Below are 26,517 nucleotides of genomic sequence, written 5' to 3' on the forward strand. Positions count from 1 at the left end.
TCAATATTTCAACGCTTTTGAAGAAAATAGACTTCAATATATATTTACCTCGATCAATGGATAAAAGTCATTACAAGAGATAAAATAAAAATGCAAACGGGTTTTATAATTTACCTTATAAAATTCGAAATGCGTTAAAATGACGCGTCTCGTAAACCTAGTGTTAATAAAATTGCTCTACACCAGTGTAAAACCTATTTGTTATGTCTCGTAACACTTTCCTATATTTAACTCTTAACGGACCAATGCCGCCATTTAAAAACGCGTAAAACGTAAAAGGAAACTAATATGATTTTATTAATTTTATCACATTTTTTGTGATTATACATGCAATGGATTTCATTATAATTAATATTATAATTATAATTAATATTGTAATTAATCTTTATAATTATAACTGGTGGGAAAAAAACTTAAAGGTTAATAACCGTACCGTTAAAGGTTAAAATAAGATATGATGCATTTTTTGCAGTTTTGATCTAAAAAAACAAAAATAAATAATAGATGAAGCGGTTAATCATTCTTAACTGTCAACCTGAAAATCATCCTTCTGTACCTGAGACTCTTGTTTCATATTTGTATCTTTATCTGAAACATCACAAAAGTATATCCAATTTTTAATTTTATCCCTGTTTTGGTGAAACCTTGCATTAAATAATACATTAAAAATTAGTTTGAAATTGAATTTTTAAAAATAGGAACCTTATATAAATTTTTTATAATGTATAAGAATAATTTCAAAACAAACGAAGACAGACGAAGTGATGCAATCTCAAAACGTTTGGTAAATTCCTTCATTCAAATTGCAGAGAAGAAATATTGAACTAGATAGTATTTTCTATTTCCTTAAGTCATATCATAATTTAGCGCCTAAGGAAGAAATGCATATTCCAATAAATGTATTCTTGATATTCATCGGAAATTGAAAATTCAAGCATGTGATCATGTTTGGCAATCGACCAGAAGGAACTATAAGCGTGGAAGCGAACTAGCTGGGTTTTTTTAAAATCTAAAATTGAAGGGGAAGAAAATTTTACCTTGTTACGTTAAAATAAATATTTAATATTCTTATCGAAAATCACATGAAACCGATAATTTAATGCTGAGGGGATGAGATCTAACTTTCCAACTTTAAAACGCAATAACGCGAACATTATTTTGGACATAAAATATTTGTTGCTGCACGGTGTGCTTAATAACAACGGAATACCTGCTTTCTTAGCCCCTTGGGGACGGGTGATTCAGAAAAGCATTCGTACAAAATCAGAATCAGGATGTAATTAAATAAAAAACGGTAACTTAAATGTAGTCGTTGCTAATTTGACAGACTTACTTTGTTTTTACTTTAATTATTGTTAGTTTAATCAAATATATAATCAATGTTAGTACAAAGTATAACTAAATAATTTTATTTTGAACTAAAGTAATGGTGAATTAAATAAATCAAACAATTATAACTCCGCCCACAAATAAACTGCTAAAGAAATACTTTGCTTACCAGTTTTATCTTTTTACCCTGGTTGATACGGTTTTATGCTGGCACGTATTTGTGACAGTCGGCGCGAAAGGGTTAAGCAATGATTGGAATTTTGCGTACTAGTACAAGCTTAACATACTTAGTGTCAGCTACTATAATTTTAGCAAAATGTTTCATAATGTGGTTAAAAAAACTAAAGGTAATGTGTAGGTTGTGGGTATCTTGCATGTGGTGATGTATCCTAAAAGATACCTAGAGTCTGAAGAGGTTAAATATTGTGGTGAGCTCCCATTTTATTGTCACTGGTGTATCCAGGGAGCAACCCACCAGAAGCTATGGACAGCCTTGTATGTATCAAACAGCTGTGCACCTATATTACCATTGTTTTTTCTGCATTAATGTTTGTGCTATCAATTTACTATCCATGTACTGTATGTTATGTTACCTAGCTATGTCATTAACTGATCTTTTTGAGTCATGTCAGATCCGATAAATCAGCCAGAGCCCACCAGGGCTGGTACTGGAGTTACCAGAACAATTATAAGTCTAAGAATTGCTAAATTTAACACAGAGCTGTTTGCGCCCTAGAAAAGCTCGTAAAATCATTTCGTATCTAGTTCAGTTTAGTAAGAAAGAAAAAGCTTGGCTACTAAGATTAACTGAATGCTATTACGTACATATATAAAAATTTCTTAGGGCTTAGGGGTGATAGGGGCGTCAAAAATTGTAAAAAGGTGACAGAAGCTACTTTCATCTGTAATTATTTTATTTATTGTATAATTCAATCCTATATACCTCCATAACATACATTACGAAATTATTCATTTAAGAAGGGAAATTCGTTTATTCACTTTTAATTAGAAGTTGAAAGTAAACATAGTAGTAAAAATATTTTTCTCTTTTAATTGATTTTTGCTATTTATTATTCAATAATTTTAATATTTTTAGATGCCTGTCGCATCTCTGTAAGCTGAAAATTAATTGAAAGTTAATTCTCTGTAAGCTGAAAATTAATTAGCTGAAAATGTCTTTGTAATCATGGATATTTGTGCCTGGTAAACACCCGTCTCGCAAAGATCTCAGTGCTGACATAAAATATCCACAGTGGTAGACGAATCATGGGTTAGAGTCCCCTTGCCGTCAGGCTAACTGTTGTCGGCTTTCGCGGTTATCCTCTCCATATAACGCAAACGCTGGTTAGTTTCATAAAAAATACTTTCACGAAGGCAAATTGCTTCCACTACTTGATCCAATGGTTCCCTTGTCTTCTGGATTGGATTTAAAATTACAAGGCTACGGAGTAGAAAATAGGTAACTGTAAACTTAGAATTGGGACGGTAGTGCAACGACGGTAATAAAATAAAATAAAACTTATTTGCGACCTTCATATAGTCAAACAGAGATACACATGCTTAATCAAGCATGTGTACAGCAAAATTACTATATATAAAGCAGATAAAAATTGCACAATGGAATGACTGGGTTTTAAAATAATGGTATAAGTCCCTTTAGACTAGATTATAACTAAGTAGCTAATGAATTTCAGAAATTAAGAATTTATTTTTTCTTGTTTTTTATGAATTCTGTATTTTTCAAAAGTTCAGATTAAAGAATGTTATTCGGAATTTCTGAAAGTCAGATTTGTTTTTTTGTTTTTTTTGCTTATAATACTGCAGATTGATTAACATATATTGTTAAGGACCTGAACTGATAGAGTTTCTGAATTAAAAATGGTTTTTAAGTATTTCTTCTCATTGATAGTTTTTAAATTATATATTTAATATGAAGAGAAAAAGAAATCATTCTGGACCTGAGATAACTTTTAAATCTGAAATGAAAAATGATATGCAGATGCTATAATAATCTGCAGAATTCACTGCCGTGATGGATGATTTCTGTTTTTGGGCTTACGAATAATATTTGAATTAAATTTCTAAGTCTTTCTATGCTTTCTTGTTTATTTATGTTTCATTTCTCCACGCTGAAAAGAAATACCAAAGTGTAAACGAATCAAAATATTAAGCAATTTATAAGTCTTCATTTCTATTGCTTTAGATCAATAATGTATGCATAAACTATTAACTAATTCGATTTTAAATTTATTAATGTCTGAATAATCTTGTATATAATATATATTTGAATATTGATACGAAATTTTATATTTTCAAAGGATCAACAACAATTATTGAACCTAACATACGGCGTTCTTTAATATAGTGAGCTAAATCTAATATTTCCTCTCGAAATGATTTGAATAATGGATGCATCGAGTATCAAGGATTAGTTGTCACTGAATACACGTCAAATATAATCTTAGTTTAGAAACTTGTGGAATGCAAATCTAGCCTTAAACTAAGTTATTTGAAACTTCGCAGCAATTAGTATTGTTTGCAAATATCAGTGTACTGTAACATAAATACATAGGATGAATTATAATTCATCGTTAGCATGCTTTACGAGAATGGATTTTCCAACTGGTAGTAAATCAATTATAAATAAAACGATCTTATTCAAAATTGTATTTATATATTCAATTTAATATTAAGCTTTCATATATTTATTGTAATTATTTATATGTAGTGGTGGTCAAACTTATTTAAAATTATTATTCAAAAAATTTAATAGAAATTACACGAGATTCGCTACCACTTTAAATATAAAATGTTCGGCAAAAACTAAAACAGGTGTACCACCTATGTAACGACAGAGATGCATATATTTTAAAGTGGTAGTTTATCAATTATGATTCGTGGTTTAATAAATTCAATTTAGTAGATTTTTATCCACCACTATTTCTAAATAATTCATAGGCTTATATAATTCACCACTTTATAGAATTTACGTCATGCTATACCTTTTAGAAAGCAAGCAAAAATAGTCAAAAGTTTGCAAAATTTACTTTCTAGTTATTTACCGTTTTTTTTAATTATTTTGGCGTGTCCGGAGCAGTTGGCATCTCTGCTAATATGCTTTTATATATTTGTTGTAATTATTTATATGTAGTGGTGGTCAAACTGATTTAAAATTATTATTATAATTCAAAAAGCTTATTGAAATAACATGAATTTCGCTATCACTTTAACACGTTCACGCCGGGGTGACCCACCGATGGGTCACGCTAGATTGTCTCATCTTGGCCGCGCACCGGAGTAAAAACTGGTAACAATAAATTTCATTATTTAGATTTTTTCCGGGAATAATAAAAATCCATAACTACCAATTGTTTTTAACGGATGCAATTTTTATATTGAATTGCTTCTTCGCCGTGATAAATTTCCTTACAGTGAATTGTTATTGTGGAGAATAGATTAACTCCTCCCGAATATTATCTAATATTGAAATAGTTCTTTTACCTTCTACCAGTATTTTCTCTTTTCCCGTACCAGTATTTTCACTGGCGTGAACGTGTTAAATATGAAAATAAAATTGGCAGTTGTGTATACGTTTCAGAATTTCCACTTCAGTTCACTACCACCAAAGAAAGCATTTCTCACGAAGCTCAAATGAAGGGCATTTATACGTAATTTTGCTTTGTTAATCATTTTTTAAAGTAATGAAAAAATCTGTTAAGTTCGAAACCGTAATTTAATTTTTTCGCTTATAGGCTGATAAATTAAATACAATTTGTGCATGCATCACATTTGCAATGATTCTGATAGTTAACAACTCTCTTACACTGTGCATTATCGTAACGGTATTTTAATGTAATTTTACACCAAAATATAATAATTGTAAGACGGTCGATAAATTTCGACACTGACTTATATTATTTATATTTATATCTATTTATCCATAGATTATAAATTAATATTATAGAATGGGATACCTGCAAGTGACGTCCTAGATATCACAGATTGTCCAAGTGACGTCATAATAAAGTCACAACAGTCATAGTCAAAGGTTAAAAAATCAGTCAAGTCAAAAGTCTTCGAAAATTATCAAATTTGGACTATTGAATGCACTAATTTTCGTGACGGGTACTTATTGAATTGTGTTTACTAAAGTATTTTAATAATTGATTTTGTAATATCTCGCTGTGGTTACATTATTTTTAAACCATATTGGTAGCTGAATGAATAAACAAGTTAATTTAATATTAAACTAGTTTTTTCGCAAATGAGCTTTCCTTATTTCTACAAATTCCGAATACGGATGGTGTGAGTTAGGCTAACAGACTCCTCACAAGTTAGCTTAGGTGAAGTGACATGTAGTATACAAACTTTTGAATTATATGCGGGGAAAAAGATACTTTGAATATTTTGAATTTGTATGTTTTGAATTATATTATATGCAGAGCAGCTGTGGTTCAGGGGATAGGGCGTTCTCCTTCTAATGAGGTGAACCAGATTTGAATCTTAGCGTGGTGGTCGACACGAATTCTGATCAGAGTGCTGTCGTGAAATATCTTCAGTGGAGTGATTATGGGTTAGAGTCCCCTTGCCGTCAGGCTAATCGTAGGAGGTTTTCGTTGTTTTCCTCCCCATGTAATGCAAATTCGGAATTGTTTCATCAAAAAAAGTCCTCCGCGAAAGCAAATTTCTCCATATACTTGATCCAGGAGTCCCCTTGTTTTCTGGATTAGGTTAAAAATTACAAGGCTACGTAGTTGAACATAAGTAGTCGTTAACCCAAAATTGGGTCAGCTGTTCAAAGACGGTTAGAAAATAAAATAAAAATGTTAAGTGCTGAGCTGTCAGCTTTCTGCGCTTTTTGTAAAAATTTATTCTAGTGGTAGCTATGTTTATGTTTAAATGTATTATTCATTTATCCATTTAAACTTATTTTTCACATCACTACAAATAAAGGATTTAAAAGTTCTTTTGCAACTTTCATCCAGCCCTTTCATGATAAGGCTTTTATAATTTTGGTAAAATTACCAAAAATTCTAAAAGCTTTGATTTTATAATACCTACCACTCTTTAAAATATTTTGCTAAAAGCGTAGTTGTTTGCAGTTCTGTATATGTAGTGTTGGGCAAAATAGTTTATCAGATTTAGTAAAACCAATAATCATACATTGAAGCATAAGTTTAGCTACCACCATGAAAAATTTGTCTGCAAATTGAAACAGATTTCTGCTTCTACTGTTTAACGTGTTGAATGCCACGCTAATTTTACAGGGCTTGCTCGTCTGGCCACACAATAAATAACCACAAACAAAATTTGCAAATATAGACAGATTTTGCTAGTTTATAAAAGGCTTAGCATGACATATCTATTCTGTTTAGTCTAGCTGGGCTCCTGAGGCCAATAATGACTCTTTTCCCATTCATCCTGTAATGAGAACTTAAGCAAAAACAATAGGCATATTACATGAAATGCAACAACTAAATGACACATGTTAAGGTAGAGAAAAAAGAATGGCACTTTGCCATGGTAATAAGAAACAAATTATTGAATGTATAGAAAAATACAATATATATATTTACAAGTAAGGGAACAATATTTACTAGAAGAATAACTATTTACAAAATATGAAAAGAGTTAGCAAAATTCAAGATAGGAAACGACAAAATCATAAAAAGAATTCATTAACAAAAAAGTGCACCTCTGTTAAAGTAGAGACAAAAATCTACTAAACTGAGTTTATTAAACCAAGAATCACAATAATTAAGTAAATTTTGAATACATTTTCTGCAATTCCATAAAAGAGTGTAAATTTTATAGTTCTATATCATGTTATATGCTGTCAGCCAGCTGTTTTTCGCGGCCTATGTGAAAGGTCAGTGTCAGCAAGCGGTGGCAGACGCAGCCTAAATGTAATTTCAGTGTCAGCCACCGGTGGTTGACGCGGCCTAAATGGAAAGTCCAGTGTCAGCCACCGATGGCTGACGCGGCGCTCAACGTGTTAAGGCTTTCACATATTGTTTGCAGCGAATACCGTATTTAACCTCTTGGGGTCGGGCGAGTCATACATACATTCGACCAGAATCGAATCAGAGTCACTACAGAAAAAAAAATTAGCAGCTCAAATCATTTGGTGAGCATTTGGGGATGGGAATCCTTCAAAATGCACCAACTGTTTATATGTAAAATCTCTCAAAACATTTGTTGATAAAATACTGTTTTCATTAAGATTAGAATAGAAGTGCTTTTATATTTTTGTCCAACTGCTGCGTATGTCAGCTTTTGCCTGATCTGTGTTCAATACGTCGTTTTTAATTTACTTTTTTTTTACTGTGGAATATGAGTTAGTATATCGTATGTTAACTGAAAAGAAATTAAGTTTTGATTGATTTAACTGAACTTATTTTCGTAGAAAAGAAAAGAAATGTAGTTCACATCAAAGTGAGTACTCATGTTCCCCTATACCAAAACACAAAATTAAATTCAAAACATAATTTTTCAATGAAAAAAGTTTCACTTTTTTTTTCTCTTTGAATAACTTAAGTTTTCGAAAGAAAAGTTTCTTTCAAGTAATAATGTTTAGAAAATAATAAAAAAAGCGAAGCGAAGAGAAGCAATCCGAAGGAAAAAGTGATTGAAATTGTTCCAGACTCCTCTTTTTCATTCCAGAAATTCTTTAGCGATTTCGCGGATCGTGTGAGGGATGCGATGACGTCATATCACGTGACTTCAGGAGTCCGAGGCAAGGGTAAGCGAAGAGGGATTTGTTCAGAATATCATTTGTGCAGCACACGAGAAGTGTGTCAGCCCACGATCGGGATTAGCTATAGGATGTAATGCAAAATCAGTGCAACATTTTACAGAAATGTAAGTTATTTTAATTTCAGTCTATTGTTGCAATGTTTTCGAAAATGATTTGTGAGAGCGCAGAAATTAGCAATGCAACAGTTAGTTTAAATTAATTTTAATAAAGAGTGAAAAAGAGTTAATATGCAAGTAGGAAAAAAACTTAACAAATATGTAATTAAAAACTATTAAAAAAGTTTATTTTTTTTATGAAAAATTTAAGCATTTCATTGTACATTTCTCAAACTGTTTTACAAGAAGAAGGAAGGAATTTTTATTTCAAAATAATGATAAACCCAGCTTAAGGAAAGTTTAAAACAACGGCATACTAAAAATTACTCTTATTTTTATAAAAATATGTTTAACATTATTTTACTATAGTTTAAAGGTAGGAGGCGAATTTGTATTTTATCTTTGTGTTTTGAACTTGGGCAAGGCGTTAAGGTAGTTAAAATGTAGACAGACTTTTCATTTTTTATTAATTGATGAACAATCTGAGGAAAAAAATATAAAAAATAAAGATTATAACTTATGAATTGGTTGTAGGATCTTTGTTTAATAAAAGACTTTCAGTTATCATACTTAATAAAAAAAAACTATAACAATGTGCATACGTTGACTGCAACCTTGATGGAAAATACTTAGTTTGAAGTAAAGAAATATTTTTCCGAGGAAACGAAATATTTAAAAAAAAAATAAATGAATAAAATTTTTAAATAATCGAAATCGTATTTAAAATTTAAAAAATTAGGGATTCCTCACTGGGAGAGAAAATTAGGGAATTACTAATCATTTAAGCAAAGGTTTGTCATGTCAGCTTTTAAAGATTCTCCAGTTAATTCCACAGTGCGGAATAAAATAAGAGAATTACTAATCATTTAAACAAAGGTTTGTCATGTCAGCCTCTATGGATTAACCAGTTAATTCCACAGTGGGGGATAAAATAAGAGAATAACTAATCATTTAAACAAAGGTTTGTCATGTCAGCTTCTAAGGATTAACCACTTAATTCCACATTGGGGGATAAAATAAGAGAATAACTAATAATTTAAACAAAGGTTTGTTATGTCAGCTTCGAAGTATTAACCAGTTCATTCCACTGTGGGGAATGAAATGCAAGTCGCATACCTGCCAACATTTAATCCCTTCCATTATCATTTTTCCCAGTGGTATTAAAATGGAATTAAAACTTCAATTTTAAGCAAACAAATACGCTGCATTTGAAAAAACTTAAGTTGACAACCATGATAGTAACGTATATTATTATATGTGCTTCATTTTTGTAAGAATAGTGGTGCTCAAAATCATTCAAAAATTAAGTTTATAAAAGAAAAAAATAGTATATATTTACTACCACTTTAAATATGAAAATAAAATCTTCCGGAAAATCCAAAAGAGTTGGTAGGTATGAAATCGAACGTAGGGTGTGTGGCCCTGTTATAAATTTTGCGAAAAACATATAAACGATATTTTATTTTAACAATTACGAAATACATGCAGAACTGTCCCCTTACGAAAATTTTAAGGTGCTTTGATGTATTGCAAACATAACCTCATTTTCTACCTCAGTTGATATACCTGCGAACCTCAAAACATCTTATTATTTTGTAAGTTTTTTTTCTTCTTTTACCCAACATAAAGAAAATAGTGAAGTACCCGGTTGCACATAGCCTCCAGCATGGCAGCGGGTGCTGCAGCTTATTACAACATCTGCAAATTATTTTTCTTTCAAGTTTTCTTTTTATTGCTGAAAAAAAGAAAGAAAATTTTATAAAATGGGAAGAACTGCTGACACCCCTTTTATTTTTAAAAAAAATCTCCAAACTTGTTTTTGATAAAAAATTAAAAAAAAAAAATGAATTGTGAGAACACCTCAAAGAACAAAAAGCAAAGTCTTTTTTTCCATTACTTGATTACAAGCTTAATAGTTTAAGGACAGATTCCATTCAGAATCATTCAGTAAAATTCAACTTATATTATATAAAGTTTGTATGAGCAATTTTAGGACCTTATGTTTGCAAATTGAGCAACTTGCATACTTGCCAACTTTTACGCATTTGGCGTAAAATTTTATTTCTATGTTTAAAGTGGTAGTGAAATGTATGCTTTCTATATAGTCCTTGCATTTATGAACTTAATTTATAATATTTTCAATTCACCACTATTTTTAAAAAAATTAAGCATATACATTAATATGTAATACTGTTCTAGTATACCGCATAAGCTTGTTCATAATACAACAAATGATTCTGCCTAAAATTGTAATTTGCATTTCATTTTACTACCACTGGGGAATATCATCCTTGAAAGGATTAAAAGTTGGCAGGTATGAACTTGTATGTTAGATATAACTGAATTTTCATTTAGATAATCTCTGTCTGACTGCGTGCAGGTCAAAGAAGAATTTGAATTTTTGAAGATACTGCTGTAAGCTTTAGCAGTAAATTTTGCTAACGGGTAGATGAATAGTTAATATTTAAAATAGTAAGAATTTCTTTTTCTCCCTTCAAACAATAAATGAACTCGTTTTGCTACCATTTTTTCTTCTTTTTCGTTTTAAATTTCAACCCTGCTTCAAACATTTCAAAAGCGAGTAAAAGAAACCGAATTGGTATGTTTTTGTCACTTAACCCTTTCGCGCCGACTGTCACAAATACGTGACAGCAAAAAACCGTATCAATCAGGGAAAAAAGATAAAACTGGTAATCAAAGTAATTCTTTAGCAGTTTATTAGTGGGCGGAGTTATAATTTTTCGATTTATTTAATTCACCATTACTTTGTTCGAAATAAAACTATTTAGTTATACTTTGAATAAACATTGATTATATATATGATCAAACTAACAATAATTAAAATAAAAGCAAAGTAAGTCTGTCAAATTAGTAACGACTACATTTAAGTTACCGTTTTTTATTTAATTGCAACTTGATTCTGATTTTGTACGAATGCTTTTCTGAATCACCCGTCCCCAAGGGGTTAAAGCAGAAAACTACGTTTTGAACAATCCCTCTAGTATTTGAGGTTTGTGCAGAATATTTTTTGAGTTCTAGTAAACCAAAGCTAACATTTTAAAAAACAAAACGAACTTTAACAGAACTTTTTTTGAAACCTATGAATAAACTGTTTACATAGTAATTTCAATTGTTTATAGATGATTTATGAGCAAATGTTTTTTTAATTCTAATGTATTAAATTAATAATGTATCACTTCCACCACCAAGAAGAATATTTTCTGAAAGCACGGATATTCCGTAATTGCTGGTGGATACGGCATAAATCGTATTGTCCTTTTAAAATATTAAGCTGTGAGGCTTTTAAAATGTATAGAAGGCTGCGAGTGATCCAGAAAATAACATAAAACTGGTAGTAAAATCAGTTTATATCAGCCTCTTTTTCTGTTGGAATAAAATGTCCAGGGATGCCAAGACTCATTGCAAGTATAACATCCATGCAGGACTATTTCTTACTTGGAAAAAAGGAAATAGTGGTCGATAGTTCATAATTTAAAACAGGAATGCCAATTTTTTATGCTTTTTGGAAAAACTTCATCTAGTGTAGGCTAAGTTTATTTTTTAATCTATGATTCTTTGTTTAATAAATTTGATTTACATTTATTTTAAACATACCAGTAGATGTAAATGATGCATAAGTTTATATCTTACACCACGTTGCTAGTTTAATTATTCGATTTTCAGAGATGCCAACTTGCTCCGGACAGCAAACATATATTTTAAAGTGGTAGTTTATCAATCGTGATTCCTGGTTTAATAAATTCAATTCAGTAAATTTTTATCCACCACTATTTCTAAATAATTCGTAGGCTTATATAATTCACCACTTTTATGTAATTATGTCATGCTATACCTCTTAAAAAGCAAGCTAAAATAGTCAAATATTTTTAAAATTTACTTTGTAGTTATTTACCGTTTTTTTTTAATTATTTTGGCGTGTCCGGAGCAGTTGGCATCTCTGGATTTTGTGAATTCTCATTCAGTTGTAAATATATAAATGATAATTTTTTTGGTTTTGTAAATATATTATGTTATTCTTATGTTATACTGACTTTTCTCGTATTCGTACCTGTATTTTATCAATTCTTTTCTGGATCCTTTTGTTTTGTATATATCTTTCATATAAGTTTACTTTTACCCCCGATTGCATACTTCCGTTGCCGTTGGCAAATATTTTCAGATAGAGAGGCAAATGCCGCAAGGCAGGTACCTCGCTCAATACCCTCTCAATGAAGTATTAGTCCTCTATTGTGGTGGAGCATTTAAAATGTTGGCAAAATAACCAAATCAGTTTCTGATTGTGTCTACTACTTGATTAAGTATTTTGCACTAAGTATGGTAGTCAGCAGCAGTGCTATAAGTACTGTGACACACTGAGTGGCTTTATTTTTGAAGAGCTAAGTGTATATACCTGGTTACTGATCTTTTCAGAGTGGGTATAGTTTCCACACAACTACATGTAAATGATTCAAAAGTGTTTTAATTTAAAATTTCACGAATGTTTTACATTGCAAAAAAATATAAGGATGTAATTTATATTTAAAGAAATTATGAGATGTGCATCCAATATTTTAAAAAAAAGCCCCTTTCTTAGGATATTAAAATGAAACTGCAGCTAAAACAAGAAACTGTCTTTACATTGTCAGACAATGCAGGTTATCGCCTCGGAGCTTTAAATTAACTGTTAGATAAAAAGAATTGTAAAATTACTACTTTCCCTTAACAAAAACTAATAAAAGGCTTATTTAATACGAAAAGGGAGTTAAAAAAATCCAAAACTTCATTTCACCAGAGAAAGTAGGGATTATAATATCAAGTTTCTTATTTTTACTCTTCTTTCAGAAAAAGCATATAAAAAAAGGGAATTCAATAAGGGGAAAAAAGAACTCTACTCATACTATTTTTACGAAGAACATAATATTTTGTAATCTTTGCTTTTCGTTTTTTAAATGCAGCTCAAGTGCTTGAAAGCATATACCGAGGAAGTCTATTTTTCAATAAGTGTCAGTTTCCCAGTATCTTTTCACAGAATTTTTTCTCCGAGTTTTATAGGATCTAAGAGTTTGCATTTCAACTTCTATTTGTCTTCATCTATGTTTGAAGTCTGTTATGAAACTTTTTAAGTACCAAGAAACCGAAAAAAAGTAATATTTTCAAGTAACTTTTTCGCTATTCTAGAAATTGTTTAGTAGTAAAAAATATTTTATTTTATTCACCAATAGAAACGATGGGCGCAACATTTAAATGATATTTGTTAAGGTCATATTGCCTGTAATAAATAAAACATTTTTCTCATTAAATTGCGTATACGGTTCGTAAAATTCGACGTCTTTTTTTTTTTTTGCTTTTTCTTTGCTGTTATAAATCCACAGATGCCAACTTGATATGCTTTGTAAAAAAAAGTATTTTTTAGTGGTAGATTAATTTGAGTTATTTTTAATTTGGTAATTTTCATTTTAAATTTTTTCACCAATACACATCAAAAATTCGAAAAATCACATGGAATGCAACTTCACATTGGAACTTATGTGTGGTGATACTTTTAAAGAGTGAGCACAATTATACCAGGGATGCCAACTGCTCCGCTTTTTGGAAAAGTTTTAATAAATTGGTGGCGAATTAAATAGTTAAACTTGAAGAATAAGGATAATTAGACCTACTTTTTAAAAGAGTAGCCCTGAGATGAATGCTTTACTTGCTTTATTTCACGAAAACTGGGCTCCTGGGCCGCGCAGCGCCCATATCCCATACATCATGATAGTATAAAATACATTGGTTTAAAAACATATTGGGTTTAGCGACCTTGTGGTAGCTATGTAGGAATAAAAATACATTACTTAATAAATTTAAAATTGGAGGTTGAAGTTTACAAAATTACAGTATTTCTTATCAATTTACAAATCTGTTGAAAAGGTGTTTATATATTTATTAAGATAAATTTTAAGAGTTTTTTAGAGTTCAAATGAAAGTTCAGATGTTTGGTTTTGTTGGAGCTGTTTTTTAATCAGTTCTGAACTATGGTTAATATTCTGATGAAGATTCACATATGATACGATGATACACTGGTGGTAAATACACTGATCGATGATTCTCTTCTCGATGATTCACTGTGGATTCTCTGTGATATGCTCCGGATGATTCAGATGGTGTTTAGCAAAAGTGAGTTCTCAGTTGGGATCGAACCGGAGATCTGTGGGACTGCAGGTGGGTGTGCTATCCACCACACCATGGCACTGTACTACTATTTGTGTTGGTAGTGATGATAGGATGCGTCGGATGAGAAATGTGCTGCTATAGGTCTGTATTGTCGGTCTTTTTTGTGCTTTACAATCTACTGCTTGGTTGTAGAAATCTGCATTCAGCTTGTGGATATGTTCAGAGAGAAGAGGAATTTTGAGATCCTTATGTATGTTTGCCTTTCGAATAAACCATCTGGCTCGGGTGACTTTTCTTAACATTTTATTCTGACCTGAAATGAATGCAACAAAGATGCATTTCATATGATACTTTGAATTTTCGGTATGTAGTGGTGGAAAAATAATTGAAACTGAAAAAGACTGAACTAGAAATAAATTAAATTTCGTTACCACTAGAATTTTTTTTTTTTTTTTTACGAAGAATGGAAACTAATGGATGGAATGGAAAACATGATGCAAGTTTTTCTTGTAAGGAAGAAAAATATGCTTAATCCAATAACATAGTGCCAACTGTTTCGAATATGTCGAAATATTTTTGAAAAATGTGGAAAAGTAAAAACCAAAATTTGAAAATTTTCGGTTGAGTTTGCCAACTTTTTAAAAGGTTCAACACGGCTTTTCTGCAACATACTGACGTTTCACATAAACCTTTGAATTATTTAGAAGTAGTGGTGGGTAAAAACCCGAATTAACCATGCCAAAAATCATACAGTCAAGGACTACCACTGGAAAATATTCATGTGCAGTTCGAACATCACCTCCTACATCTGAAAGCCTCCACACGCTTACCTATAAGTAGTCTGCCAGAGAGTTTAAAAAGAGAATAAGTTGTGCGCATGAACCTAAATTCTGTTTTAAAAGTACTTGAGAGAAATTTATCATATATATTTGAGAATTGAATCTGTAGTGGTTGACAAGTAAATAAAACAAACCAATTATATTCTTAAATTAAAAAAATTTTTAGACATATATTTGCTACCACTTTCTAATTTTTAATAGATTTCATATTAAATAGTTCTTTCGGTGTGTAGAACTTCAAAGAGGACTGATAAGATTATCTACCAAAAACTGCGTGGAGGCTTTAAGTTATACTAGAGCTGCCAACTTTCTGTGCTTTTTGGTAAATTTTAATCCAATGGTCGCTAAGTTTATGTTTTGAAATATTATTCTTTGCTTTGTAAATTTTATTTAAAGTTGTTTTTCATACCACTACATGTGTCTTACACGCTCGGATGAAACATCATTTAGATCTCTAAAGACAAGGCTTATAAAATGTAAAAAGCTTTAGTTTTTAATCGTGTACCACTCTATAAGTTGTTTTGAAGAGAAAAGAGCGTTGTAGTTAGCAGCTTGTTATAATGACTAAATCCAAAACAACGTTACTTGCACTTTTTCTTCAAATTCGCTAGCAAGTCCCTTTAAACGGCTTAAAAATTCTTCTTAATTTTGTTATTAACATGATCACTTTTGGCAGTAAGCCCATGATTTAATAAAAACGCAAAAAACTAAATTGAACAAACGCTTAAATCGTATCATTTTTTTCAAAATTTCTATTTTGTAAAACTTTTTTAAAATTTACCGTATTAATATCCTTCTAAATTAGCTTGAATCAAACTTAAAAAAAACGCTTGTTTTTTCATACCTCCATTACCTATAACAGCTCGATTGATTACAACCATTGTAAATTATTGCAATGATCCTAAGAAGTGTTATAACGAAAAATGGAACAGTCGTTGGGAATAGACACTTTACCCGCAACTTTTTTTAGTTTTTTTTACATAAGTGTGGCGCTTTTATGTCGTATCGTATAGTTATTGTAATTAAATTAAATTAAGGAAACTTATTCGTCTTAAATTTAAACAAATAATATTTTATTTGTAATCAAACCATTTTATCAGTAGCATTTACAATTCAACCAATTTAGCATTATAACATAACTATTTTAGTGTTAGCCTTTACAATTAAACCAACTTAGCATTACAATATTAGTGTTAACATTCTTTTAGAATACAAGGAGAGATAGTTTACTCATGGTGATTTCCTTTCGGTATAAGCATAGGGGTAACATTGTAAGATTTTAGCCTAATTGTTTATTTGAATTACTCTATCAGTATTTCAGTTACTATTTGCCGATGGAGATTTCCCACGGTAGTTTTATTTAATCGAAAACTTTGACATGTTCTTGAAATCTAATTTTCGCCCTTTCTCTTGATTTTAATTTTGAGTGACGATAAGCGTCACATAAAATTTTTGACCGTATCTTAAATTTCTTCGCGTCTCTGATTTCTAATCTACACTCGGTTTCTCTCTGTAGGCTAAAATTTTTGTGCAATTTAATAATAATTTAATCATAAGAATTTTTTTAAATTCACTTGAGTGAATACCTTGTTTTACTATTCTCTGCTACGTAGGGAATGGTGGTAGATAAAAGGCAGTAATACATTTCCGTATATGAGACAGTACTGTAAGGTCATATGTTTTTTTTTGTCTTATATGTTATTTTCAGAGGAACAGTCAAGTATTTGTTTGTAAACCTATAATTTCTTTAAAAACTTAAATGCTCAAATGAAAAATGAACTAAACTACATTATTTTGAAAAACATCTGCGACTTTCCGAACAAAACTAATTTTAAAATTTAAAATGCCTTCACCCGAATTAAGTACGATCAAGTACTTGTAAAAGTGCAGCAAGGAATTTGCTTCCCAGTGTAATCTGCTTTTAGATTTTTATGAAAACCTTTTTTTCTAAGTTTCAGTGACGTAAAATAAGTTTTAAATTTTTTTTCAAAGTTTCTAGCACGTTTCTAAGTTTTTTTTCTAAGTTTACATTTTAAGTATCAATGTGGAAAGAAAATTATAATGAAAGGATTGGAAAAAAAAATTCTATACCTAACTTTTGACAAAAAATTTATAGATAAATAACTCTGCAAGACAAGAGTTAGGAATAAAATCAATTTATTGAAGTAAAATTTTTTTTATTAAGAAAAGATTCCAGTTATATTGAATCGATTCATTTCGGGGATTAATTCATTATCTTGTTACTGAGAGTAATAAAAGTATTGAAAAGTTAATTAAAAGTATTGAAAAGTTAATTAAAAGACGGATCATTTGCAAAGAGCGTTACTGAGAAGGAAAAAAAAGAGTAAAAAGTTATTGAAAAGAAAGTTCTAGCGAAAAACCCCTGAAACAAAACTCTCTTGTTCACTATCATAATAAAATTCATTCTCTTAAGTTAACTGTTAAAGCGAATCATTCGTAATGAGTAGTTGGCGTGTTAAAAGTTTTCCTAGAGCATTTTAATTAAAACTTTAGGAAACTATCTTGATGTTAGCGAAACTATTATAATTCTGTGTTCAAGTTTCTTAAATGTTATACTTAAAGCTCTAATTGGAATAAGGAATATATTAAAATCTTTAAATGTATAATCAAAACCTTAAACGAAATAATTAATATATGCAATATATTAAAATAATTTATGAAAATTCATATAATAAAATTAAGTACGATTTATTTTTAAAGAACCCAATACTGAATAAAATGGTTAATAAATAACTTACGAAACTGGGCTGCCAATTTTCTACCCTTTTTGTAAAAAATTATTCTAGTGGTTCTTAAATTTATGTTTTATATTTATTTTTTGAATTTATTTTCCACACCGCTGCACGTAAATGATCTAAAAGATTATACGCAACGCCACTTTTTTTTCAAGCTCGATCGTGGTAAAGTTTTTAAAATGTTGGCAAAATTACCAAAATTGTGAAAACTTTGGTTTTTAAATACCTACAACTCTATAAAATATTTAACAAAAAACTTAGTAGTTGACAGGTCTGATGAAATTGAAAATATTGTTTTTGGCTGTGCGGCGGAACGTAAAAATTCCTATTTCTGTCGCTATAAGAATTGTTTTTTTAAGCAAAGTGGAAGGATACTTAATTACCTAAGAGAGATTTGCCAATTCAGAAGTTCTAGCTCTCGAAATTGTTTTAAGTGTAAGGTGATCAGCAGTTATAAGCAACGGTTCTTCAACCCTTTTGGGACGGGCGAGTCATAAATGCGTAATGAATCAGTATCAGGACGGTAAAATATAAAAAGCGGTAGCTTAAATATGGGCATAGCTAATTTGACAAATTTAATTTTGTTTTCACTTTAAATCTAACACATCCACTGCAAGTCTGTTAAAAGTATAACTACGCAATTTTTAATTCGAACTAAGTAGTGGTGTGAGTTAAATAAAGCAAACAATCATTACCCCGCCCACAAATAAACTGCTATAAAATTGTTTTTATCTTTTTTTAAACCCTTATTGTAGCCACCCTGAGAATGCCTATATGATTCGCCCGTCTCGAAGAGGTTTAATTTTGCTATCACCTAACGCAGATATGCCAACTTGCTTTGCTTTGGGAGAAAAATATTTTCAAGTGGTAGCAAAGTTAAAATTAGTTTTAATTTGGTAAATTTCGATTTGTTTTGCCGCCACTGCGTATTAAAAATATTAATCTTCGTATAAAATACATTCTTGTAGCAATCACATGTGTGCCATTTTTATGGCCGTTAGAAATAAAATGTTTCTAAGAGATAGTAACATTTTGACTTTCTAAGACTTTATTTTAAAGTTTCCAGAAAGTATTTTTAACCTTCACGACGAATCAATAATTTGAAAAATATGAATATTTGATCGATTTGTTAGCTTGTTTAGCTCTTAACCTTTTCGGGACGGGCGAGTCATAAATGTAGTGGATCAGAATCAGGATAATCGAAAATAAAAGGCTGCAGCTTAAGTTTGGGCATAGCTAGTTAGACAGGCTTATATTTACTTTAAATTTAACACATATCCCTGTGTGTTAAAAGTGTAACTGTACAATTCTTAATTAGAACTAAGTAGTGGTGAATTAAATAAAGCAAACTATTATTACCACGCCAAATAAACTGCCATAAAAATAATTTGGCTACCAATTTCATCGTTTTTACCCTGATTATCGACACCCTAAAAATGCATAGATTACTAGCCCGTCTCGAAGATGTCAAAAGTTAAAAAAAAGTTCAGTCCTTAGAAAATATTTCCAATTTTATCCTTTTTTACTACCACTTTGTAATATTTTTTTCAGTGATCGTACAAGTTGGCAGGTAGGCAATTACCGGATGCCACTGGCGATTAAAAATGTAAACAGTGGTAAAAACTCAATTAATTTTTATGATAATATTTATTCAATCGTAACTACCGCTAGAACTTACGTTTTAGAACGAAAACAATCTTTGTTTTCACTTTCAAAAGTACAATACTGAAAATTGTATACTATGAAAAGTTACAAATTTTAATCTTTTTCAACAAAATTTTGAATTTTATTTGTAACGACTTTTAGCATTTTAAGCCATGCTATGCAATTATAGGGATACCAACTGTTTCGCTTTCTGCAAAAGTTTTATAAATCTGGCACCAAATATAATAGCAAAACTTGCAGCATAGGGATATCTACGCTAAATCTTTTAAAAGTTCACCATGAGATAAATGTTATTAAGTGGCATTTGATATGATATTTTGAAATTTGAAATGTAGTGGTGGAAAAATTAAAATTATCGAAATTTCAAAATGAAAAATATTAAACTAAAAATAAATTAAAGTTACCACTAGAAAATAATTTCAAGTCGGCATCTCTGCATTTTTCTCGCTGTCGTCTCCTTTATTCTACAAGTTTTTTTTAATCCACTAACAATTAATTAAAACTTTTGCATAAAGTGAAGCAGTTCAGAGATTCCAACTGCTCCGGACAAGACAAAATATTTTTAAAAACGATAGAGAACTAAAACCTAAATTTTGCAGGTTTTTGGTAAATTTTGCCGATTTTTTAAGATGCTCAACACGGTATAACTACTGCAAAGGGGCGTATAACTTAAACCCTTCAATTATTTTGAAGTGGCGGTATGTAAAAACCTATAAATCGAATTTATTAAACCAAGAGTCTAACATTAAAAGACTACCACTCGAAAATATTTATCCGCTGTCATGACAAGCTGGCATCTCGGGCTGTTGGTATCCCTGCTATTATACATTTTGTTGCATCCTCATCACGAAGATTTACCTGGGTGACTGAGGCCATCATGAAGTTTTCCCGCTAGGTGGTACATTTTGGTACTTGTTTTATTTGCATTTCCGACATTCATAACATACCTTTCTATTGTTTATCTATTGTGGTGGTCAAAATCTTTTCAAATCGATTTCTAAAACTAAAACCCAGCTTCCGTTTTAAATATTTTGGAAAAATCTCTATCTAAAAGTCGAAGTTGGCAGATCTGCTTAAGATTAACCTAAGAGAATATTTTGTTTGTGCTAGCTGCCATTTTGGTTTCTGAAATGTGCCTAAGCACATCCATAATTTAAAATAAAACAAATTTCGAAAGAAATGTATAATGCATTACAGGTCTGACAACAACTACGCTTTTCGTAAAATATTTTATTGAGTGGTGGATATTCAAAAACCATAGGTTGCAGAATTTATGGTTATTTCACTAACAATATAAGAGCCTCACCACAATTGAGCTGGAACAAAGTGGCGTTGCTTTTGCACTTTTAAATCATTTATTTGTAGTGGTGTGGAAAACAAGTTTGAATGGATAAAAAATACTACATTAAAACATTAACTCAACTACCACTAAAAATTTTTTTTACAAAAAGCGTAGAAAGTTGGCCGCCCTGGTATTAACTATAGAATTACTAGTCTTAATTTATTTATCTTAATTTTCTTTTTATTTATTTATTTTTTTTTCCAAAAAAGAAAGCCCCTTAAGTAGAAGCCTTGAAGTCCAATGGTTTTTCAATGTGTAAACATTAGTCGTACACGGATCTATCAAATTGTATTTTAATTTATTATCGCAATTTCTTGAATATTAATATTTTATTTTTCCATCTTTTTGAGGGAGAATCCCAAAATGAGTGTTGTGAAATATAGAATTTTTTTTTTAAAACTAATGTGTATACATTGGGGTACTAGCTTCTCTTTCCGTTTTTAAAAATCACAAATTTCTGATTTTTTTTTTTTTTTTTTTTAGAAAGAAAAAAAAAAGAATTGGTATATAAAAGCAATTAATTTATCATGAAAGATAAGATTATATCATTTGCACTAGATAATGCTATAGATAAAGGATAGTATATAATTTTTTCTTTTTTTTTGTGTGATGATTTCGTGTAAATGAATGAATGTGTATGAATGAATGCGTGTAAATAAATAAGTGAATGCTAAAGTGCAAAAATTTATTTATTATTCCGGGGCATAGATTGATCTGAAAATATAGTTTTTTTGTGTCCAATGCGCAAAGTAAAAATCGAAACTCCCGGAATAACTTTTGATCTAATGATCGGATATTCCCGCATTAGTATTCAACCTTAATATTGCGAATGCCTGACCTCAAATATTATCAAGTGCAGACGATATTTTAAGTTACGAGATCCGACTCAAAAAACGTATTTTCTCCGAATACCCCTTTTTTCGACAGAAATCGGACAAATAGTTCTCAAGAAATCAAGTTTCGAATGTACGTCTTTTTTAAAATTCGATAGATCTGAAATTATTCGACCAACTGCATTAAAATTTTGTATTTTGCCATTTTAAACTACATTCTCTACAATGACGCAAAAGTTTTTAAACGTTACTATTCAAAATGTTTTAGACTATTAATAAATAAAGTATCAAAAAGTTATAAGTATGTATTAAAAGTTATACTTGGCATGAAATTTTCTTTGACTAAACCGATTCTCCATTTGTATACAAAATTTCTTTGATTTGCTTAAAAATAGGCCTGTGTTTTCGAGATAGCAGTCCCCCCCCTCTATTTTGAAGGTCAAGAATACGAATCCAACGCGAAAAATTTATGTTTATTCATTGGAAGTAGGTTTTTCGTCTCATATTTCATAGCTGAAAATATCGCTAGTACTAATTAAGTGCCATATTTGATGTCGGTTCCTAGAACCATGAGGATTTTTTTTCTTCTAATGCCCGCCTGTGTTAACACCCGTCAATTCAGGCATCTATAGGGCGATTTTGTTGATCTCTGTTACAGGGACACCATAATAGGTGGGCCAACGTCGCTCCCTCAGTAAGGACAGATAGTACAGAGAAGGAAAGAACATCCATACCTTGGTCGGGATTCGAACCCAGAACCTTTCTGATGCAAGGACAGTTCCCTGCCCCCTACACAGGTCGGTCGGCTAGAACCATGAAGATGGAGTCCTAGAAAATGAAGATCCGATCATTAAATTAAAAGTAACACTGTTACTAAGCTATTAAAAAAAATACATAAATTCATTTCAAGTTTATAATTGGTTTCTTGAACTGCCGTGATTTTACGATTGAAAGACTGAATGATATAACTTCGATTTCCTAGCCAAATAATTGCGTCCGCAGAAGCACTATATAAAATTATTTCAGCCTTACCGAAGACAAGAATTCACAATTAATTAAATTAGATTAGATTCACCAGAGAGATAAATTACTTTCCTGAAATATTCCACGTCTCCTGCTTAGAGAGTGATTAAAATTTAATTTATAAAATCGAAATTGTTATCGAATTACATGTTGCACACTTACAGATTTATTACGATTTAGACAAAAGTTTTTTTTAAACTATGTTAACATTTTGAAGGAAACAGGAAACAATCTTTGTATTGGCTACAAAAGTTTTTGAAACTTTTACGCAGCTAAACTGTTAGTAAATTTTAAAAATTATGATCAAATCTTATAAAAATTAATGCCATTTCTTTCTATGCAAAAATTGCATCAACCGAATTAATGGAGAGAAATGTAAAGCTTGTCTCTCTTTAAAAAAGTAGATTTTCCGATTACTTTTTTCTAATTGTTACCTGCTACATTTAAATGTATAAGCTAGTGTGCTCATTTTGAAGTGCGGCTTATAAGCTCATGTCAAGACAACAACAAATAGAAGAAGTTAAAAGTATGTCACAAGGCAGGATTGCCAAAGGGAGCCTAAAATGAAAAAAGTGGTGACTGATAAAATTCAGCATTTTATTAATAAACATCAAAATTAGCTACTTTTTCTAGCACATTATTTTCAACTTACTATTGAAGGCGTACTTAACAACTCTCACTTCATCATCTAGTGATAACCTTTCGGTAGCTGGTACTACTGGTATACAATACTCAGCGATCTGGTCTGATCTGTTTGGTGAAGCTGGGCGCCTAAAACCTAAAAGGCCATTTTCCCATTCATCTTGTAATACAGATGCTTAAGATATAAAAAACTGTGTGGATGGCTGGAAACACAAATGGCACTAAATGAAACAAAAAAAAATGGCACGTGCCATGGTATTAATTAGAAAAGGACATAAATATACTGTTATAATTATATACAACAAAACAAATAGAATTATTTACCCTTATTTACAAAAGTATTTGTGAGTATTACGACTTGAGAATGCAAGTTGATCTTAAACTTGAGTTAAATCGAAATTCAAACTATTTATGGCTCCTTCAGTCTTTATAGGCATTCAACCTTGTTCAGTCTTTTTGGTGTTATTATTGTTATTACCCAACAATGTTTCAGTTTTTCAGTTGCTATATTATTTTATGATTTCGGTCAACAAAAGGCTCTTTGCTCCAATTTTTTAACATTTTAAAAATTGCTCATATTTTTCCTCAAAAATGTGGCGAACAATCAATTAATCTGGAAAACACCTTTAGAACTGGAATTTCATGACCTCATTTAATTGTACATTTGATTTTGTAACAAGCACTTTAATGTATTTTTAAATCCAATTAACTGCTAAATTGATATAATATTCATTTGTTTTAATCACGCCAGCGCCACCATTTTTTACTATAAATAAAAGCAGTACTTTGCTCACTATTAAAGATAACAAGTAACAAAGCAGATGAACAAAATGATATAAGGTGTTCGAAAATCGATTTATGTAATAGCTATGGTGTGCTTATCCCGAATTCTAGACACACTGTCTGCCTTCGCCACTACAGTTTATATTCCCATCTTTTGAAATGAATGGTGTCACGTGACCAGTTTGTCACAAAAACCTCCAGTGTGAACTATAAATCTAGTCCATACCTGCTAGTAGAGCAAGCTTTTTAGTTTAATGGAAATTCAAGATATACGTCCAATATGCAACAATGTATACAAAATTACGTGACTCCTTGCGGCTCTTATCTTTCAAAAATTACTCCATATATTATTCATTAAATCTGATTTTCAATGATTTTTATAAATCAAATGACGTTTTACGAAAATGAGATTTCATTTGACTCATTCATTATTAATGAACTAAAGTAAGCACTTTACGTCTTTTATGTTTTAAAACTCAATTACTGATGGGAATGCCAAATCCAAAACCCAAGATATTTATTCAATGATTGGGTAATGTAGACGATTAAGTGACTTTTCAGAGAGTGCACTGTCAAACAAAATAATAGCATTTCATGAATTAATATGTTTTTTTCAGTTGTAGAAAGTTTTTGGCTGTTAATAATGATAGTTTAGTAAAAGTAGCTTTTCAAAGATTTTAATTTTTAGCCACTGAGAAGTTCTGAGTGTTATTAATTTCTGTTTAGTTAAAATTGCTTTTCAACGATTTTATTTTCATACGGAATAACAACAGTCCTTGAATTAAAATGTCAGTGTTTAGCTGTTGAGGATCTGTGACTGTTATTAATATCTGTTACGTTAAAGTGCTTTGCAAAGACTTAATTCTCATTCGAAATGATAATATTGCATGAACTGATATGTAGCTAAATAATTAGTTGTTGAGAATCTGCGTCGGTTATCTATCTATTTGTCTATATCTAGCGTTTTGATGTATTTTTAAACCTAACTAATTTCTAAATGAATATGATATTCTTTTATTTTAACCCTCAATGTGCTACCATTTTTTACATATAAAAAAGCAGCACTTTTCTCACTAATGCAGATAGCAAATAACAAAACAGATAACACTTTCAGAACTGAAATGTCATGCCCTAATTAAATTATACATTTAATTCCACAAAAGCGTTTCGATTTATTTTTAAACCTAATTAATAAATTATTTTAATCATACTTGTGCTGGAATTATTGTATGTATACAAAGGAAGCACTTTGCTTACTATTACAGATAACAAAGCATCTAACAAGCAATAACAAATAACGAAACAAATGAAGTGATAACTTAAGCAGATAACAAATTTATGTAAGGTGTTCGAAAATCAATCCATGTAATAGCTATGGTGTGCTTATCCCGAATTCTAGACATACTCTTGCCTTGTCTACGACAGTTTATATTCCTATCTTTTGAAATGAATGAGGTCGCGTGACCAGCTTGTCACAAAAACCTCCAGTGTGAACTATAAATCTAGTCTACACATGCTAGTAGGTGTGGCCTCAGCAATCTTTTTAGTTCAATGGAAATTCAAGATATTCGTCCAATATGTAACAATGAATATAGAATTACGTGACTTCTTGCGGCTCTTATCTTTCTAAAATTACTCCATTTATTATTCAATAAGTCTGATTTTCCAATGATTTTTATAAATCAAATGACGTTTTAAGATAATGAGATTTCGTTTGACTCATTCATTATTATTGAGCTAAAGTAAGCACCTTACATCATATAAGTTTTAAAACTCAATTATTGGTGTGAAAGACAAACCCCAAACCCAATATAGTTATTGCATGGTTGGTGGAATGTAGACATTTAAGTGGATTTTCAAAGAAAGTATTATCAAACAAAATAAAAGCCTTTCACAAATGAATTTTAAAAAAAGAATTTGTAGAATATGTAGAATAGACTTGTAAAGAATATGTAGAATTTACAGCTGTAGTGAGCTTGTGGCTATTATTAATATTTTGTTAAATAAAAGTGACTCATCTCATATCAAATAACAATATTCCATGAATTAAAATGAAAAATTTTAGATGCTGAGAATTTGTGATTGCTATTTGTAACATTTTATGTATATTGTGGCAAATTAAATTATGTATTTGCTAAGATGGGATGATTAATTGCGGTAATTAAAGGGTTAAGAACTTAATGGTTCTGGAAATATATTGATGGGAACCCCAGAATAAAAATGAAAAAATTGAAATAGGATGGAATCGTATTTGCATATTGAATATACCAGTCATTGAATGGAGCAAAACAATTATC

The 26,517-nt window shown here is 30.5% G+C and overlaps 1 protein-coding gene across 1 annotated transcript in view; it reads left to right on the top strand.

Moving 5' to 3' along the window:
- The first annotated feature begins 8,091 nt into the window (after positions 1 to 8,091).
- LOC107452224 (uncharacterized) overlaps positions 8,092 to 26,517 on the top strand; it is a 111,745-nt gene continuing 93,319 nt past the window's right edge. Inside the window, exon 1 of the mRNA XM_071182492.2 lies at positions 8,092 to 8,190. The gene's annotated coding sequence lies outside the window, so the exon portion shown is untranslated. The remainder of the gene's footprint in view (positions 8,191 to 26,517) is intronic.

The sequence above is a fragment of the Parasteatoda tepidariorum genome, chromosome 4 (assembly GCF_982258835.1).
Source record: "Parasteatoda tepidariorum strain Cologne lab strain chromosome 4, Ptep-v5.0, whole genome shotgun sequence".
Taxonomy (NCBI): Eukaryota; Metazoa; Arthropoda; class Arachnida; order Araneae; family Theridiidae; genus Parasteatoda; species Parasteatoda tepidariorum.